At 42.3% G+C, this 18,399-nt stretch overlaps 1 protein-coding gene across 3 annotated transcripts in view; it reads right to left on the bottom strand.

Moving 5' to 3' along the window:
- The window catches only part of LOC139462524 (transcription factor ETV7-like), an 89,871-nt gene that overhangs the window by 59,408 nt on the left and 12,064 nt on the right, over positions 1–18,399 (bottom strand). Inside the window, exon 1 of one of the 3 annotated variants that reach the window (XM_071244307.1) lies at positions 3,625–3,691. The exons of the other annotated variants lie outside the window; for them this stretch is intronic. The gene's annotated coding sequence lies outside the window, so the exon portion shown is untranslated. Of the gene's footprint in view, positions 1–3,624; positions 3,692–18,399 lie in introns of those variants that run through there. 3 annotated transcript variants of the gene reach the window in all.

An 18,399-nucleotide genomic window follows, 5' to 3' on the forward strand; every position in this document is an offset into this window, starting at 1 on the left:
CTCGAGCGCTCAAGTCCTGTAATGGAATCGAACCCGGGCCTTCGGCATGACGAGCGAACGCTTTAACCACGAGGCTACTCCACCTGGTATTTAACCGATAGGGTTGACGTGCTGGTACGTGTTGTCATCTGAACGCATAAGGCAAACACTGGCAGTGTTCTTGGGGAAAGACGGTTATGATGATAACAGTGCGTGGGAGATGATTCATGCTTGTGGTGATCAACACTTAAAGGTGTGTTTATAATGCATGAGCAGGGCTCATCGAATATACAACATGTTCTGCATCGAGTGTACCTCACTTCCAAAACCAATTTCCGCGAAAACATGAATGGACATGAAATAACTTTTTACAGATGGAATATATTTTGTACGGTGTTCACGGTATGTGGAGGTCCTGCAGGTAACACTCGTTTGTTTGTTTGTTGTTTAACGCCACACTCGGCAATATTTCAACTACATGACGGCGGTCTGTAAATAATTGAATCTGACTGACATCATCCACGCAATTGGTTTGCGATGACATGCATCAACCAAGTCAGCGAGCCTGATCACCCGATCCCCTTAGGCGCCCCTTACGACAAGCATAATCGCCTTTTTTGTCAAGCATGGTTTGCTGAAGACCTATTCTAACCCGGATCTTCACGGGTCACTGCAGGTAACAGCAGATATAGTGCTGATGTCAATTCTAGACACTTTATACTCAAACATATTTGCATCACAAAGCTTATAAAAAAAGGAATAAATTACAAGTTTAGGAAATGAAACCCCATTAACCCGGACGCTACCGTTCCGAGTGAAATCATTCGGATTAATAAGAATCCTGATTGAAGAAGTGCGGTAACGTGGTATGAGTAAACACAAACGGTCACACACTAATTGTCCGGAAGTCTCGAGATCCGGAAAGCGGGTTGTCCGGATTAATGTTGTCTGGTTTATCGAGGTCATAATACTCCAGCGTGCACGAATATTGTAACTGCATATTTTCTATTTTTTGAAAACACATTTTTTAATTAAATAAACTTAAAAGTTTAAATTTATAAACTTATCCGAATATCTGTGTGCAAAACTGTATAGAACCTATCCGGGTGAGTGAGTGGGTTTAAGACCACGTTGAACAGTATTCCAGTTATATCACGTCGTGTCAGCTTGACGGGGGAAGAAAGCCCGGAGGCCCACTTTGGTGAAGTCCATGAGCACGGGTATGGTGCTGACAAACCTAGAAACATCGTCGGGATGGTGGCACTTGTTAAGATTATTAAAGTATTTATATTGATTTTTATGTGAAAACTATGAAATCGCCAGGATGTGCTACAGAATTAAACATCTTTACCGTCACAAATGTCTGTATTTGATGTCAGTATTTAATGAACTGACATTGCAACATTTTTAATATAGAGAAATTTTAAATTAATAATATATAAATGATAATAATAAGTAGTAATAAGTAACTCAACCCGGTAAAAACAAATATAAATTTGATCTACATTAAGAAAAAAGAAGTACATTGTTAGCACTATTTTTTTTAATCATCGATGAAAATTTTTATATCAGTTCCTGTCGGTAGTCTATTTATTTAAAAAAATGACAAAAGAAAATACTTTTTGATAATACCAGGCATCCATCTAAAATAACTCCATACCACAATCCGATCCCTAATGTGTTTTTTTCTCGTAGAGACAAATCTACATACTTTTGTTCTCAATTTGTAACAGAAACCTATAAACCGTTATAAGAAAGTAGTTCCTTCCTAAGTTTCGTCCACCGTGTTATTGATGTAACTGGTTGTATAATTTCCTCGGTGGTGTTAAATGCATAAAGATAGTCCCACATGCCGGCCTTTTATCTGACTGTAAGTTTACTATACGTGTATTTCCTGTAACGTATTCCTAAAACAGCCCCAACCACAGGTAGCTGAACATATTATCTGAGGATTAACTGTTTTGATGGTGATACGAAAAAAACCCTGCGGAAAATATGAAAGTAGATAATTAAAGGCAGCTTGGGGATTAGGAATCATGACAATGCTACAATGACGTAAATCTTTAAGTTTTCCTCTTACGACAAATGAGTTGTATATACAAATAACATGTCTCCCTCTCTCTATATATATCATTTAGCGGAAAGCGGGATTATTGTATTGCTCGAAGTGTATTATAATATGGTGGTACCCTTTCTTTGGAGGGAGGGGGTAGGGGATGGGGTGTTTTAGGGGTGTTGTTGGCGAAGGCATGGAAGTGAGTAATTCATTCGGAGGCTTACGAAATACTCCGAACACCTATAAATATTTTGGGGGTGATTTAGGGGTGTTGTTGGCGAAGGCATGGGAGTCAGTAATTCATTCGGAGGCTTACGAAATACTCCGTACACCTATAAATATTTTTGTTTAACAAGCATTTTAAAGATATCAAATGATTTATTTGACAATGTTAGACCACAGACCTATTATGGATACATAGGCTCTGGTTAGAGGTGGTGTTAAGCATTGTTCATTTGTACTTTCACAATGCACATCTTTATTTCGTTTTTATTTAAATCCTAGTTTCGAATAAAGCCGTAACTGACATGTATCGATAATCCTTTAAATAATAGTAGATTTATAAGTTAATCTGTAACCAATATGGAACGATGTAAGAAAGAATTAACTGAATGTCAAATTTTCAAAAAATGTCAACAAAAAGTGAATTTAGGATGATTTTCTTAAGAACGTTGAATCAATATGTGGTTAACATATGTCAAAGGCTAGATACTAAATCAGACTCTAATATGAAACGTTTGCTATGGGGAACGAACTCGTTGTATATTTTTCCATAGTTAAGTGAAATAGCGTAGTTCAAACGTGTATCTAGTGAATGCGCAGTAACCGCTTTCTAATTTTAATACGACAGTTAGTAAATCTTGATTTTAAAAATACATATGTAATTACAAAAAGTTAAATACTCTGAATACAGAAGCGGACATCCTGAAAGAATATATGACACAGACGAAGGTGGCCAAATGCCGTCTTTAGAATAGACCCACTGTTATTACTGGGCGTTTTTCGTTTAATTTGCTATATTGTACAAACTTAATTACAAACATACCTGACAGGTGAGAAATATTGTTTTTGACGGATGTAAGAGATTTGTTTGTGAAAAACGCTTTTCGATTTATACATAAATGAGGTTGATGAAAGATGAACTTGTGAATATATTAATGTCGGGTTACATTAACACATATATTTGTTTGTTCTTTAGATCCGCTCCCAGCAATATTCCAACTATAAAATGGCTGAATAAACATCTCTTCGTAAGTGTATGACGTATGCTATTTTAAAATGAACATTTCACAGCAGGTTCGCTTCTAATTGTTCTGCCTATAAAATCGCTATTTTTCATTAAAGCAGCTGTATGTAACACTCCTTAGGCTTACAAGATCTAAAGGCGGGTCACACCTTGCCAACAAACATGTCGCCCTAGGTTAGTATAAACACAACACTATCTATATATCGTGCGTCTTACCTACCTGCTACCTACATGCATAAAAACAAACATCAAAACACCGGTAATGGCAGACAATTGCTAAACTGCACATTAAAGGAAGGAAACGGGTGGTACGGATTGAAATAAACTGTCGATATTTACTCACAGAATTCATGGAAGCATCCACTCTTAAACGAATAAGAAAGTCAGTATGCGTGTCGGTATAGCCTGAGGGATGTGTTCCCACCTTAAGGAAGAAGGTGTCGAGGTGAGTGAGTTAAACAATAGCTGGGGAAATAGGGAAGCGCGTAGAGAAACTACACCCTACGACCTGGAGTGATTGCGGGATGTTCCGTCAGTAGACGACAAAGGGATACAGTGACGAGACTTTTTTGTTTTGACAGCGGTGGCAAAGTGCATTATGACGTCAGCAATAAGTTTGTTTGTTATTGTCATTAACGACATGGCGTCTGGTCGCAGTTGTTCATGTGGTAATTATACGTTTTATGGATAAGTTTAGGAAACACGTTTGCTTGCATTCCATGTGAAGTGAGATGGTGATTTCTTATTGTGTACTTCAGAGAGGACAAACTTCCCACTGTCACTCCTTCTTTATAGATGCTACACAACACAATCTAAAATAAAATAGTTGCTACAGATTTGCTACATAGTTTCTGACCTTCAACAAAGTCGCTACAGAACTGCTGATCGCTGCTACAGAGGTTAAACAGATCTGATTCAGAGGTGCTACACATTTACTATAGAGTGCTACATAGTTGCTACAGAGCTCCTACATAGCTGCTATAGAGTGCTCCATAGTTGCTACATAGTTACTACACAGTTGCTACATATTTTCTATAGAGTTGCTAAAAAGTTGCTACAGAGTTACTATAGAGTGCTACATAATTGCTATAGAGTTGCTACAAAAATGATATAGAGTTTCTACAAAGTTGCTTTAGAGGTTCTACATAATTGCTACAGAGATGCTACATAGTTACTATAGGGTTGCTACAAAGTTGTTATAGAATTACTATAGCGTGCTACAGGGTTGCTACATAATCACTATAACGTGCTACACAGTTGCTATAGAGTTGCTACACAGTGGCTGCTAAGTTGCTACATAATTGCTACAAAGATGCTAACAGAGTTACTACATAATTGCTACAGAGCTTCTCCAGAGTTACTACATAGTTTGTACACAGTTGCTACAGGGGTGCAACTTTAGAGTTGCTTCAAAGTTGCTACAGAGTTACTAAAGAGTGCTTCATAATTGCTACAGAGTTGCTACAAAAATGATATAGAGTTTCTACATTTCTACAGTTGCATTAGATTTGCTACAAAGTTGCCAACAAAGTTACTACATAATTGCTACAGAGCTTCTCCAGTGTTGCTACATAGTTACTACAGGGGTGCAACGTAGTTACTTTAGATATAGGTGCGTCACAGATGCTGCAGAGTTACTACACAGTTGCTACAGGTGTGCTATAGAAGTGTACGTATACGTAGTTGCTACTTGGGTGCTTCGCATTCGTCACCACTCGCCCCTTTCCGTAACCTGAAAGAAGACTCGCTATTCGGCTTGTCCCGGAATAACACGAGTTTGTCACGAATGGGGTGCTTCGCAGTTGCTGCAGACTTACTACATAACCCCTGACCAATCGAAGGTAGGTTTTTAATATACAATAATGTAGGTGGGTGGGAGGTTGTGTAGTCTGACTGTTGCGTCCAGTCCGGACAGGATACACAGTCTTATTAATGTATTCAACCATCGCCAATATGTTCTTTTGAGGAATCCATACATTGTAAAAACGTGTTTATTATTTAAACACTAGTCCTGCACCATGACCGTGGAATATATTTATTTTATGAAAAAATAATAATCTAGAAATGCATACAAAAGCAAGTCTAGCCAGCTCAAGCTAGCTCTATTCCAGCATAGGGAATTTTTATTTTTAGAGTCAAGAAGGATATTGTGTAATATAAGATTTCAGAGACTAAATGTTAGTCTATGTAAACACATACAAGACATGTTTAGATATAAACATGTTTAGGAGTGTGTTTAAATCCTTGACGGAATACACATTTGGTGTGTTCTCTCTAAACACGTTTAGGGTCTAAACACATGAAATGAGATATCGTCTCACAGCCTAAACACCACCTAAACATCCCCATAATCTAAACATGTTTAGAATATTTAAAATTGTTAAGAATTTGAACTTGTACTATACGGAGTGATGCCGATTTATAGTGCTAGCCCCAACCATCTTTTAACGTTTTTTGGTATGATGCGACCGGAGATCGAACCCATGACCTTCCGCTGTCCGAGTAGACGCTCTACCACTAGACCACGGAGGCGGTCCGACACCAGACAACGCCATTCTTGATTCAAGGCTCTGTGATTGATACCAGAACGTCGTGTTTGACTCGAGACCAACATGCGCTTGACACTGAGATACCATGACGCAGTTTAACATGAATACCCCACTCAGGCACAGTTTATTGACTCCGAGCCGACCAGTCCTTGTTTTAGCCCCTTAATGCCAAGCGCCAGACAGGGTAACAACAAGTACCATCTTTTAACGTCTTTTGGTATGACGCGGCCAGGGATCGAATCCCGGACCGTCCGCTGCCCAGGCGGACGCTGTACCACAAGACCACGGAGGCAATATGGCAATACTTAGGTTTGTGTTTAGGACCTGAACACATTTTTACAGTGAAGGTGTCCCGTATTCCATCCTCGAAGATTGTGTGAATGTTGTTTAACGCCGCAGGCAGGAATATTCACGGGGGCTTGCAACGATACCCATCATCGGAGGACATGTTGTTCACACACCTTAATATTATTATTCGATCCCAACGGGTGGCCCAGTCGTCTAAGGCGCCGCGATTCGCTGTGCAGAGTTGCGTCCCTCGGGCACGTCAGAAACCTATGATTGTGGGTTCGAATCCCGGTTCGCCCCGATTATGTTTCTAGGTTTGTCAGCACCATACCCGTGCTCGTGGGTTTCACCGAAGTGGTAAACGTCTGAGACCTGCATCACTTCGGGCTTTCCTCCCACATTAAGCTGACACGCCGTGATATAACTGGAATAATGTTAAAAGCGGCGTTAAACCCAACTCACTCACTCACTCACTATGATTGTGGGTTCGAATCCCGGTTCGCCCCGATTATGTTTCTAGGTTTGTCAGCACTATACCCGTGCTCGTGGGTTTCACCGAAGTGGTAAACGTCTGAGACCTGCATCACTTAGGGCTTTCCTCCCACATTAAGCTGACACGCTTAGATATAACTCGAATACTGTTCAAGACGGCATTTAAACCCTACCAATTCACTTACTCGTTATTATTACCGTAGAGGTAAGAGAAATGCACTTTTCCTTACATACTTTCAATATTGAAGAAATTAATTTACGGGGATACGGACTGTAAGGCGCCGAAATGCGCTGTGCAGAGTTGCGTCCCTTGGACACGCCAGAAACCTATGGTAGTGAGTTCGAGTCCCGGTTCGCCCCGAATATGTTTCTAGGTTTGTCAACACCAGACAAACCAGTGACTGATATAATGTGCATTGACACACAATCAACCATGTCCCCGAGCATGACCACCCGATCCAATGAAAAAACATACCCCACGGAGCTGCTGACTACTGGAGATATGATCACATGTGTGAGCTTTGCACTGAAACAACAAACCACACGGAGCTGCTAACTACAGGAGATATGATCACATGTGTGAGCTTTGCACTGAAACAACAAACCACACGGAGCTGCTGACTACTGGAGATATTATCACATGTGTGAGCTTTGCACTGAAACAACAAACCACACAGAGCTGCTGACTACAGGAGATATTATTACATGTGTGAGCTTTGCACTGAAACAACAAACCACACAGAGCTGCTGACTTCTGGAGATATGATCACATGTGTGAGCTTTGCACTGAAACAACAAACCACACAGAGCTGCTGACTACTGGAGATATGATCACATGTGTGAGCTTTGCACTGAAACAACAAACCACACAGAACTGCTGACTACTGGAGATATGATCACATGTGTGAGCTTTGCACTGAAACAACAAACCACACAGAACTGCTGACTACTGGAGATATGATCACATGTGTGAGCTTTGCACTGAAACAACAAACCACACAGAACTGCTGACTACTGGAGATATTATCACATGTGTGAGCTTTGCACTGAAACAACAAACCACACAGAGCTGCTGACTACAGGACATATGATCACATGTGTGAGCTTTGCACTGACACAACAAACCACACGGAGCTGCTGACTACAGGACATATGATCACATGTGTGAGCTTTGCACTGACACAACAAACCACACGGAGCTGCTGACTACAGGAGATATGATCACATGTGTGAGCTTTGCACTGATTTAAAAAAAAAAAAAATGAGTTTCATATGGACTGTATTTCCGAAGTTAGTTCGATATACAAACACATGCAAAAGCAAGGCAAGTTTCCACCTGAACAAAGACGGAAACATATGGTAAAAAAGAAGAAGTGAATGTCATTGGACATCATTTTGGTCAATTTGGAAATGTCCCCGACATGTCTACCAGTGAACCCTTTGGAAGTATCAATAACGCCGTAAATGCCGCAACCCTGATCAAACAACTTTTGATCATGACGTTCATTATTATTCGTGCTCTTCGTAATGATTTTTGTTATATAGAAAACGCATGAAAATATGCAAATACATGACGGGTATTTAACGGAACGTTTCATTTTGTTGTTGTTCATCTGTTTAATGTGGCAGCAACGCAGTTAAACAAATCACAGCAAATCTTTTAACTGCAGAACGAGCGAGAGTATATCCGTCAATCTGATTGGCTGAAACACATTGTTAAATGGCATTCGTGACCAACTCGTGCTATTCCGGGACAAGCCGAATAGCTTGCAGGTTACGGAACGAGGCGAGATTAATGTGTTATATTGGTTTCGGAGACTTGAAATTGTCAGGACACTTCACTGCGTATCAATACATTTATTAACCAGAAACACATCCCAAATTTGAAAGCAGTTAAACTCCGCATAAAAACTAAACTACCGCAGCCCCTTTTCATTGCGTGTGGGGCGGTCGGGTAACCTAGTGGTTAAAGCGTTCGGGTTCGATTCCCGACATGGGTACAATGTGTGTAGCCCATTTCTGGTGTCCCCCGCCGTGATATTGCTGGAATATTGCTAAAAGCGGCGTAAAACCATACTCACTCACTCACTCATTTCATTGCGTGTAATGAATCTATTTAGTTGATTTCTCTGTGCATTCTGTGATGATATGTTGTCTTGTCGGGCAGGATACGCTCACTTTTTCGCGAACAACTGGTAAAATTACTATTTGCTATTGATTCATAGGCACATAATTAGGATATGGCCGTAATCGTACAGTTGGCTCTGCTTTTGGCAGTGATTTCTTATGGGTAAATAAAGCGACAAAACCCTTTCCATACCCAATAGAAATCTCTGCATAAAGCCGAGTCGATTATACAATTCCGACTGCATCATGAGCATGTGTTTATGAATCACTATCAAATAGTAATGCAACCAGGTGTTCACGAAAAGGTGGGGAGCGTATCCTGCAGACCGGTGACCCCGTCACAAACACATGCAAAGGCAAGTCAATTGTTCACCTGAAAAAACACGGGAACGTACGGTACAGGTCAAAATAGGGAATTGCTTAGGACATAATTTTTGTCACTGATCCGAGAAATTCGGAAATACCCTCCACATGTCTACTATAAAAGCCTTACTGAGGCCTTGATCAAACAATGAATATTACGTCATCCATCGCATCATGACGTAGTAATATTTAAGACTGGCGCCATTTATGAATTACGTCGGCTTCACGTATATTTCAGGGCATCAAATAGCCAATAACACCCTCCAATCTCAGACCACATAATGTTCCTAGCCTGAATAACCACCCAACTCAACAACCCTTGCTTGGGTAATAGCCGGAACCCAATACGGACGTGTCCTGTTGAAGTAGATGACGTATAGCATACGTATCGTTGTGTTTGCCTTTTATGCGCCCTCCTCATGGATACGTACTCAAACGCATGTGCTTGTTTTTTTACGTATGCATCTCAAACAGAAAGGTGAAGTTCTTAGTCTATTTCATTTTGTATTCATTTACCTACATTGCTATAAATGCATGTCTGTCTCATTTATATTATGTCATATTTCAAGCAAAAACATATATCAACCACACAAAGACCGATAAATGTTGAAATTATCGAATCTTTCTTAAGGTCATCCTATTATGTTTTTTGACCCCTAAGGCATGGCCGGTAAAAATAAGAGCTTTTAATTTTTTCTTGCTTTCCAATTGCGGTTACAGATTGAAATTGTTTACTAGAGATTTAGATAAAAAAAATGTTGTATTTACTTTTAGCGCGTTTACCAATTGCAAACTGCATGCTTTGCAGATTATAACAAATCTGCACCATAAACTGTTTCATAAAGAAAGTTTAGATTAGTATCAACTTATAACTTCACATACCTGGAAATATTCTCCGACGCCTATAACCAGTAAACATTGCCTGCTGCAGTCGACAAGACCCGCCTTCATTCAAAACATATGCCAACTTCCTTGTCTTAGTGACCAATCAAAGGTAGCTTGGCGGTATAGGTAAACCTCCATAGACGTGTATACACTATACAATACTAAGATTATAATGTTCGTACTTTGGATCTGATATGGCGGTCTTAAGTTTACTATTCTAGGAAAGGTATCGTCTTTCTGAGAAGAAACCATCTCGTGTCACGGTTAGTCACTTAGTAAAAGTGATATTGCATTATCCTAAAGAGGAAGTGATTTTAAATATTTAAAAAAATAAATAGTTTAATTTTGTTTTGTTTTAATTCTAATTTCTTCACAATTTAAAAAATCTACATACACCAGAAATGCTACTTACTTATGATATTAACCACCTAATCACATATATTTTATGATTGCAAGATGAAAATATTTATTTATTCAAATAAAATGTGTGGTGATTTGCGGTTTAGGGCCGTTTAGGGTGTTATTTGTTATAGCACGGTTGATCAGATTATTGTGGAGCACTGTGAGGAAGCCACAGGGCTTGTATAGTCGTCACAAACCAGGGTTGATCTCAATTGGGATTCGAAACCACGATCAGCGGATCGCGGCACTGCTAAGGGACGCAATTCCTTGATTTGAAAACTCTGACTTTCAAGACAGGTTTCCTTAACCTAGAAAGGTGCGTTGTCATCGAGAAGCCGTGTTTTCTTCAAATGTTACGCCGAATGAGCATTCCCTTTGTGTGTTTGACTGACAACCTACAAGGAAGTAGACAGCTGAAGTAGTTGTGGAAACAAGTCTACCTGTTTTCAGACAGCGCTACAGGGACAATACAATCATGCCATTTATCCACGTGTGAAGACTATCCCATGGTAACGGAGACAAACAGGTCCTCGATGAATCAGCCACTGGCAATGCAGGTATTTGCTAGGAAGCTGTTTTCAATATCGCTGATCTGGGCGTGGCGTGTTTGTACAGTTGACCGGTAGCTGCTACACCTTCTTAAAACACCATTTGAAACTACACAGTACATAAAGCTGGCGTGTTGGAAACGTGAGATGTTCCACGTGTTGTGAACAATCAACGGCTTTTGGGTGGGGCCACCACAAACAGGCTTCAAAACAATAGTACCACGTGTTACAAGGAGCGAATGATAACGATTATTACAATGCTGCTGCTAATGATGGTGATAACGATGATAATAAGATGATTACAATGCTGCTTCTGAAGCTGCTGCTGATAATGATGATTACGACGACGACGACGATGATGATGATGATGATGATGAGGAGGAGGAGGAGGAGGAGGATCGCGGTCCCCGAAACACTTGCATTCCACTGACGGCTCGTCTTCACCAAAATCAACGGGCAAAAATAAGTACACATCCACGTTTAAAGGTAGCGAAAATTTGAACAAACAGGAAATGGTTATTCGATGGTGATGTATTTGATACGGGTATCAATGGCGATATTATTTGCATAATATCAATGGGTATCTCACAAAAGGTGACGTGAAAATGACGTCTCAAGGAACATTGGGGTCGCAATTTCACAGTACACAATAAGGAGCAGAGTGAATCAGGTATGGCCAGTTTGAGTTGGTTCAGGGACACCGGGGATTCTCAGTAGGGAATATGACCACCACGAGCATCAATGCACGCGACTGATGACACGATTGGGAACCCGTTGCCACTCGTCCTTCAGTGCGGCTTCCAGCTGTTGATGGTTCTGTGGTGGATGAGGACGCCTCCAGATGGGACGAACCACAACTGTCCAGTGGGGTCTGGAGAGCGAGCTGGCCATGGAAGAACGGCAAAATGCGCGGTCAAGAAATCCTGGACGACCCCTGCAGTGTGTGGCCGAGCGTTGTCGTGCTGTAAGAGAGTTCCCTGTTGCTGTTGGCAAAGGTACGGATTGATGAAAGTCATCCCTGTCGATCTGGCCGTTGAGATTGCCACGGATGATAACAAGTACTGTCCTTTGGATGCCACAAATACATCCTCTGAACTTAGGATCTCTGCCTCCCTAGTTAGGATCTCTGCCTCCCTAGTTAGGATCTCTACCTGCCTAGTTAGGATCTCTGCCTCCCTAATTAGGATCACCACCTACCTAGTTAGGATCTCTGCCTCCCTAGTTAGGATCTCTGCCTCCCTAGTTAGGAGCTCTGCCTCCCTAATTAGGATCACCACCTACCTGGTTATGATCTCTGCCTCCCTAATTAGGATCACCACCTACCTAGTTAGGATCTCTGCCTCCCTAGTTAGGATCTCTGCCTCCCTAGTTAGGAGCTCTGCCTCCCTAATTAGGATCACCACCTACCTGGTTATGATCTCTGCCTCCCTAATTAGGATCACCACCTACCTGGTTAGGATCTCTGCCTCCCTAGTTAGGATCTCTGCCTCCCTAGTTAGGATCTCTGCCTCCCTAGTTAGGATCACCTCATTCATTATCCGAATGCCACCATATGGATACACTGAATGCAGCCTGACGCCTATCGCCTCCTCCCCCACCTTCCCACCTCCCCACCCCACCCTGCGATGATAAACCCGAGTACGACCATCACTATGGAATTAGCAGAATCTGCTTTCGTCAGTGAAAAACATTCTCTGCCAGTCGTATATCTGCCAGCGCTGTAATGTCCTTGCCCAGTGCCGTCTTCGACGTTGATGTCCATGGGTCAAAGTCATGCCACGGAAGGGGCGGTAGGCTCAAATGCCTGCGACACGGAGCTATCGAAGCACACTGCGTCGACTAATGGGCGGTCTAACGCTTTTGTTGCCGTTTCCGTCGAGTTTAAAAACTCGTTGCAAAGTGCGCAAAGTACCGGTCTTCCCGTGGCGTCGTCACGGGTGGTCTGGCTGATCTTTCTCTGTCCCGTGTCCTGCCAGTCTGACGAAGGATGGTGTACAATGATAATTGTTTCTTACACTCTGGGTGTGGCTGGCACCCATTTGCCTCATTCCCCTCTCTGTTGTGTAGTTATACTTGGCACACCTTTGTCGTTACATTTGATCAGAGACCATATAAGAGATGTATAGATATAATCTTTCATATGGTCTCTGATTTGATGTTTTGGAAACGATTCATTGTATGTTATACCATTTCTGCATGTGTTTTGGGGCTGGGGACATGATTCTACCTGGGAGTGGCTGGTCACTTCACAACAGTTGGGACTGGGGACATGACTCTACATGGGAGTTGCTGGTCACTTCACAACAGTTGGGACTGGGGACATGAATCTACATGGGCGTGGCTGGTCACTTCAAAACAGTTAGGGCTGGGGACATGACTCTACCTGGGAGTGGCTGGTCGCTCACAACAGTTAGAGTTGGGGACATGACTCTACATTGGAGTGGCTGGTCGCTTCACAACAGTTAGGGCTGGGGACATGACTCTACCTGGGGGTGGCTGGTCGCTCACAACAGTTAGAGTTGGGGACATGACTCTACATTGGAGTGGCTGGTCACTTTACAACAGATGGGGCTGGAGATATGACTGTACAGGGGAGTGGCTAATCGCTTCATAACAGTTGGGGCTGCGGACATGACTCTACATGGGCGTGGCTGGTCACTTCACAACAGTTGGGACTGGGGACATGACACTACATGGGAGCGGCTGGTCACTTCACAACAGTTGGGACTTGGGACATGACTGTACAGGGGAGAGGCTGGTCACTTCACAACAGTTGGGGCTGCGGACATGACTGTACAGGGGAGTGGCTGGTCACTTCACAACAGTTGGGGCTGCGGACATGACTGTACAGGGGAGTGGCTGGTCGCTTCACAACAGTTGGGGCTGGAGATATGACTGTACAGGGGAGAGGCTGGTCGCTTCACAACAGTTGGGGCTGCGGACATGACTCTACATGGGCGTGGCTGGTCACTTCACAACAGTTGGGACTGCGGACATGACTCTACATGGGCGTGGCTGGTCACTTCACAACAGTTGGGACTGGGAACATGACTCTACATGGGAGTGGCTGGTCACTTCACAACAGTTGGGGCTGCGGACATGACTCTACATGGGCGTGGCTGGTCACTTCACAACAGTTGGGACTGCGGACATGACTCTACATGGGCGTGGCTGGTCGCTTCACAACAGTTGGGACTGCGGACATGACTCTACCTGGGAGTGGCTGGTCGCTTCACAACTGTTGGGGCTGGGGACATGGCTCTACATGGGAGTGGCTGGTCACTTCACAACAGTTGGGGCTGGGGACATGACTCTATATGGGAGTGGCTGGTCACTTCGCAACAGTTGGGGCTGGGGACATGACTGTACAGGGGAGAGGCTGGTCACTTCACAACAGTTGGGGCTGCGGGCATGACTGTGCAGGGGAGTGGCTGGTCGCTTCACAACAGTTGGGGCTGCGGACATGACTGTGCAGGGGAGTGGCTGGTCGCTTCACAATAGTTGGAGAAGGGAAGGAAGTAGTTAGATTTAAAATAAATCGTGCTTATCCGTATGAAGTGCACATTATCTCGAATAGCCAACGTCACCAAAACGAACAATATCGTTTTTCATGTTGAACTTTGATCATGGATGAAAACATCAGGCATGCAAAGTTGTGGAGGCACTTGTCCAATCAGGTGTTTGATGGAAACACTTTACTGTCGAAAAAGGTGAGCGCATTTGTAAATAATCCGTGTCAGACGACAATGATCAACACTGCAGAAGGCAACCGAAGTATGTTTTAAGCATCGTTCTACGACCGTGGCCCTTTCGTGTGTAAATACATTCAGGAAACACTCCAGAGGCATAGGCAGAGATCGTCAGGAAAAGGTTGGGATGACGCAAATATATCTCACACTTTTAAAATAAAAATCCAAGAATGCTTAAAATGTGTAATTTATTCAGCACAAATGAAATCGGATGATAAGAAAGCTCTCAAAATGTGTGCGCTCTAATGGTAAGTAAATTTAAACCAAGCCGAATCTATAAATACCAAATGCTTTCCAAGTCCCGAACCTGCGAATTGTGCACCTGCCTTAGTTAACAAATATCATATGCAAAGAGTGAGTGAGTGAGTGAGTGAGTATGGTTTTACGCCGCTTTTATCAATATTCCAGTAATATCACGGCGGGGGCACCAGAAATGGGCTTCACTCATTGTACCCATGTCGGGAATCGAACCCGTGACGAGCGAACGCTTAAACCACTAGGCTACCCGACCGCCCCTCATATACTAAGAATACCTAGTTCTATTCCGAAGGATACCCATGTATCATATACGGAGAATAACGTGGTATATAATGAATAATGTATCATATACCATGAATACCATATATCATACCAAGAATACCATATATCATATACCAAGAATACCATATATCATCCAAGAATACCATATATCGTAAGCCCGGGGTAATTACTTCCGCAATGATTGAAATGAGGCCAGCTCGCCTGGGTCGGCTCTGTTTCGATAAGTCTGTTTTCATTCAATGGTGTCAGTCATTCGGAACCTGCTCGGCGCGTGACACATGTACTCGTGTCAACGCTATCAGTACCTCTATCAGGCTTTCCGAGAACCTGACGGGTGTTCTCGGAAAGGCAGACACACAACAGAAGCGGAATGCGGAAGGTCAATTTTCAAGTTCCAGGAGATAGAAGGTGGCACCGTGTTTTGTAATGATAGGTGTTGCACGTTACCTAGTGAGACTGATTACCCCACCGTGTCTCCAGATGAATGACGAGACTTGTACGGTAACATAAACAACTCAATTCCCACCTCACAGGTAATATATGTGCGTGTGGCTATATTACATCAGATAAGATTCTGATGAAGATGAAATCAGAAAATGATAGTAAAACTTAATAAATGGCACATTACAAACGCACATTATTTAATATATAGTATGCATAGTATGCTTACGAAAGACACAAACGTACACGGATTTTACTTTTAATGAGCACGTTGCACACACGCAGGCGCGCAGGCAACGCGCGCACGGGCAAACAGGGTGCACTTTTAACATGCACACGCATACAATAATATGCACATCATAAACGCATTGAAAATGTACAGTATTCACATCATACACGCACCGTGCATTTGTGATTTGCACTTTTTCAAATACACAGGAAACTGATAATAATCACAACAACCGCTCACATCATCCCTCGGTGTGTAAGTATACCACAAGCGCATTTACGAAGCGCGAGAGTAAGACTTAGTATCATCTGGGGCCGTTTCAAGGTACCTTATGGGTTTAGGACATGCTTTGTAGGTGTGCTTTATGTTGCTTAATGGCATTGGTAAAGCATTACAGTAAACTACGGTTATAACGAACACGCTTATAACGAACTGACTGATATAACGAACTTATTTTTATTAGTCCCGGACATTTGTTGTATATTTGCTGTATATATGCTTATATAACGAACTACTGTTATAACGAGCTAAAATAAGTGGTCCCTTTGAGTTCGTTATAAGCGTAGTTTACTGTACTTTGTTTCATTTTTATACACATAAACGATGAAAAACCCTTTCAATAATCATACTAAAAGTCCATTGTACGATTCCGACTATATCCTAAGCATCTGGTCATGAATCACTATCTGTTAGTGATGCTATCAGGTGGCACCCGTCACAAACACATGCAAAGGCAAGTCAAGTGTTCAACTGAAACAATGGAACATGTGGAACATTGCATAGGACATGCTTTAGGTCTTTGATACGTCAAATATGGAAAATATTTTCAAGGGTGCAGTCAAAACCTACAAAACTACTTCAGTTTCGTACTGTTTCTTCATTGCCATGTGTCAGCACCATACGCACTCCCGCGGGTTTCACCACAGTGGTAAACGTCCAAGAGGAAGACCTTTATCACCTTTGGACTCTCCTATAACATCAAGCTGACACGCCGTGAATTTGTCTTTCTATGGTTATTTTGTTATCGTCACTCATGACTGAAAACAGACTTCCACTTGGGTTCTCATGGATGTTGTTTCTAACACAGCTGGTATATATTGTACACCGGACAATCGAGGATGAGTACAGAATATTCTTGCGGTGATTGCACTAACCCAATCCAACCCAACCCGACCACAACCCAACCCGACCACAACCCAACCCCACCCAACCCGACCAGAACCCAACCCACCACAGGCAAGGCCACATGCATTCAACAATATTCCAGCTATAACACGGTTGTCTAAAACTAACCGAGTCTGGACCAGACGATCTATTGATTAACAGCATCGTTCTACTCAATTGGGATACTATGACACGCATCAACCAAGTCACCGAACCTGACTACCCGATTTCGTTAGTCGCCTCTTACGAATAAAACATCTCAGGTTTCAGAGGACCTATATTATTTCCCGGATCCCCACGAGTGGCTCGGCGCTTGGTAAAGGAGTCAAGATGACCTTATTTGTTACACCTTTAAGATACACACAAGTTCTGACGTCATTGAAACCAGTTAATGGAAAATGTCTAGGATTTTGAATTTTAGACTACATTCCTAATGTTTTAGGTCGACTTCTACGTCTTCGTCGTGGTAGATAAACGTTATTATAATGTCAGCATGTATAGCACGTTACTGAAATCCGAGGTCTTAAGCAGCAGCCTTGTTAAAGAAGGTACCAACCTTCTTAACTAACCATCCTGTTATGTAAGGAACTACCAGTGGCCAACACATCTAATTTAGTACCCTTGTCTAGCAGCCTTCAAGTTGTCATTAGATCGACGGATGTAACTTTCCAAAAAGATCTAGGTTAGAAACCCTGTCAAGAGATGTGAGGTAGCAACCATGTCAAGAGGTCTAAACTAGCAAGCTTGTCAAGAGATCTAAAGTAGCAGCCTTGTCAATAGATCTAAAGTAGCAACCTTCTCAATAGGTCTAAAGCAGCAGCCTTGTCAAGAGATCTAAATTAGCAACCTTGTCAATAGATCTAAAGAAGCAACCATGTCAAGAGGTCTAAACTAGCAAGCTTGTCAATAGATCTAAAGTAGCAGCCTTGTCAATAGATCTAAAGTAGCAGCCTTGTCAATAGATCTAAAGTAGCATCCTTGTCAATAGATCTAAAGTAGCAACCTTGTGAAGAGGTCTAAAGTAGCAAGCTTGTCAAGAGATCTAAAGTAGCAACCTTGTGAAGAGGTCTAAAGTAGCATCCTTGTCAAGAGATCTAAAGCAGCAACCTTGTCAATAGTTCTAAAGTAGCATCCTTGTCAATAGATCTAAAGTAGCAAGCTTGTCAAGTTGTCTAAAGTAGCAAGCTTGTCAAGAGATCTAAAGTAGCAACCTTGTCAAGAGATCTAAAGTAACAACCTTCTCAAGAGATCTAAGGTAGCAAGCTTGTCAAGAGATCTAAAGTAGCAGGCTGTCAAGAGATCTAAGGTAGCAACCTTGTGAAGAGATCTAAAGTAGCAAGC

This window comes from Haliotis cracherodii, unplaced genomic scaffold (genome assembly GCF_022045235.1).
Source record: "Haliotis cracherodii isolate W230 unplaced genomic scaffold, xgHalCrac1.p SCAF_15, whole genome shotgun sequence".
NCBI classification, from domain to species: Eukaryota; Metazoa; Mollusca; class Gastropoda; order Lepetellida; family Haliotidae; genus Haliotis; species Haliotis cracherodii.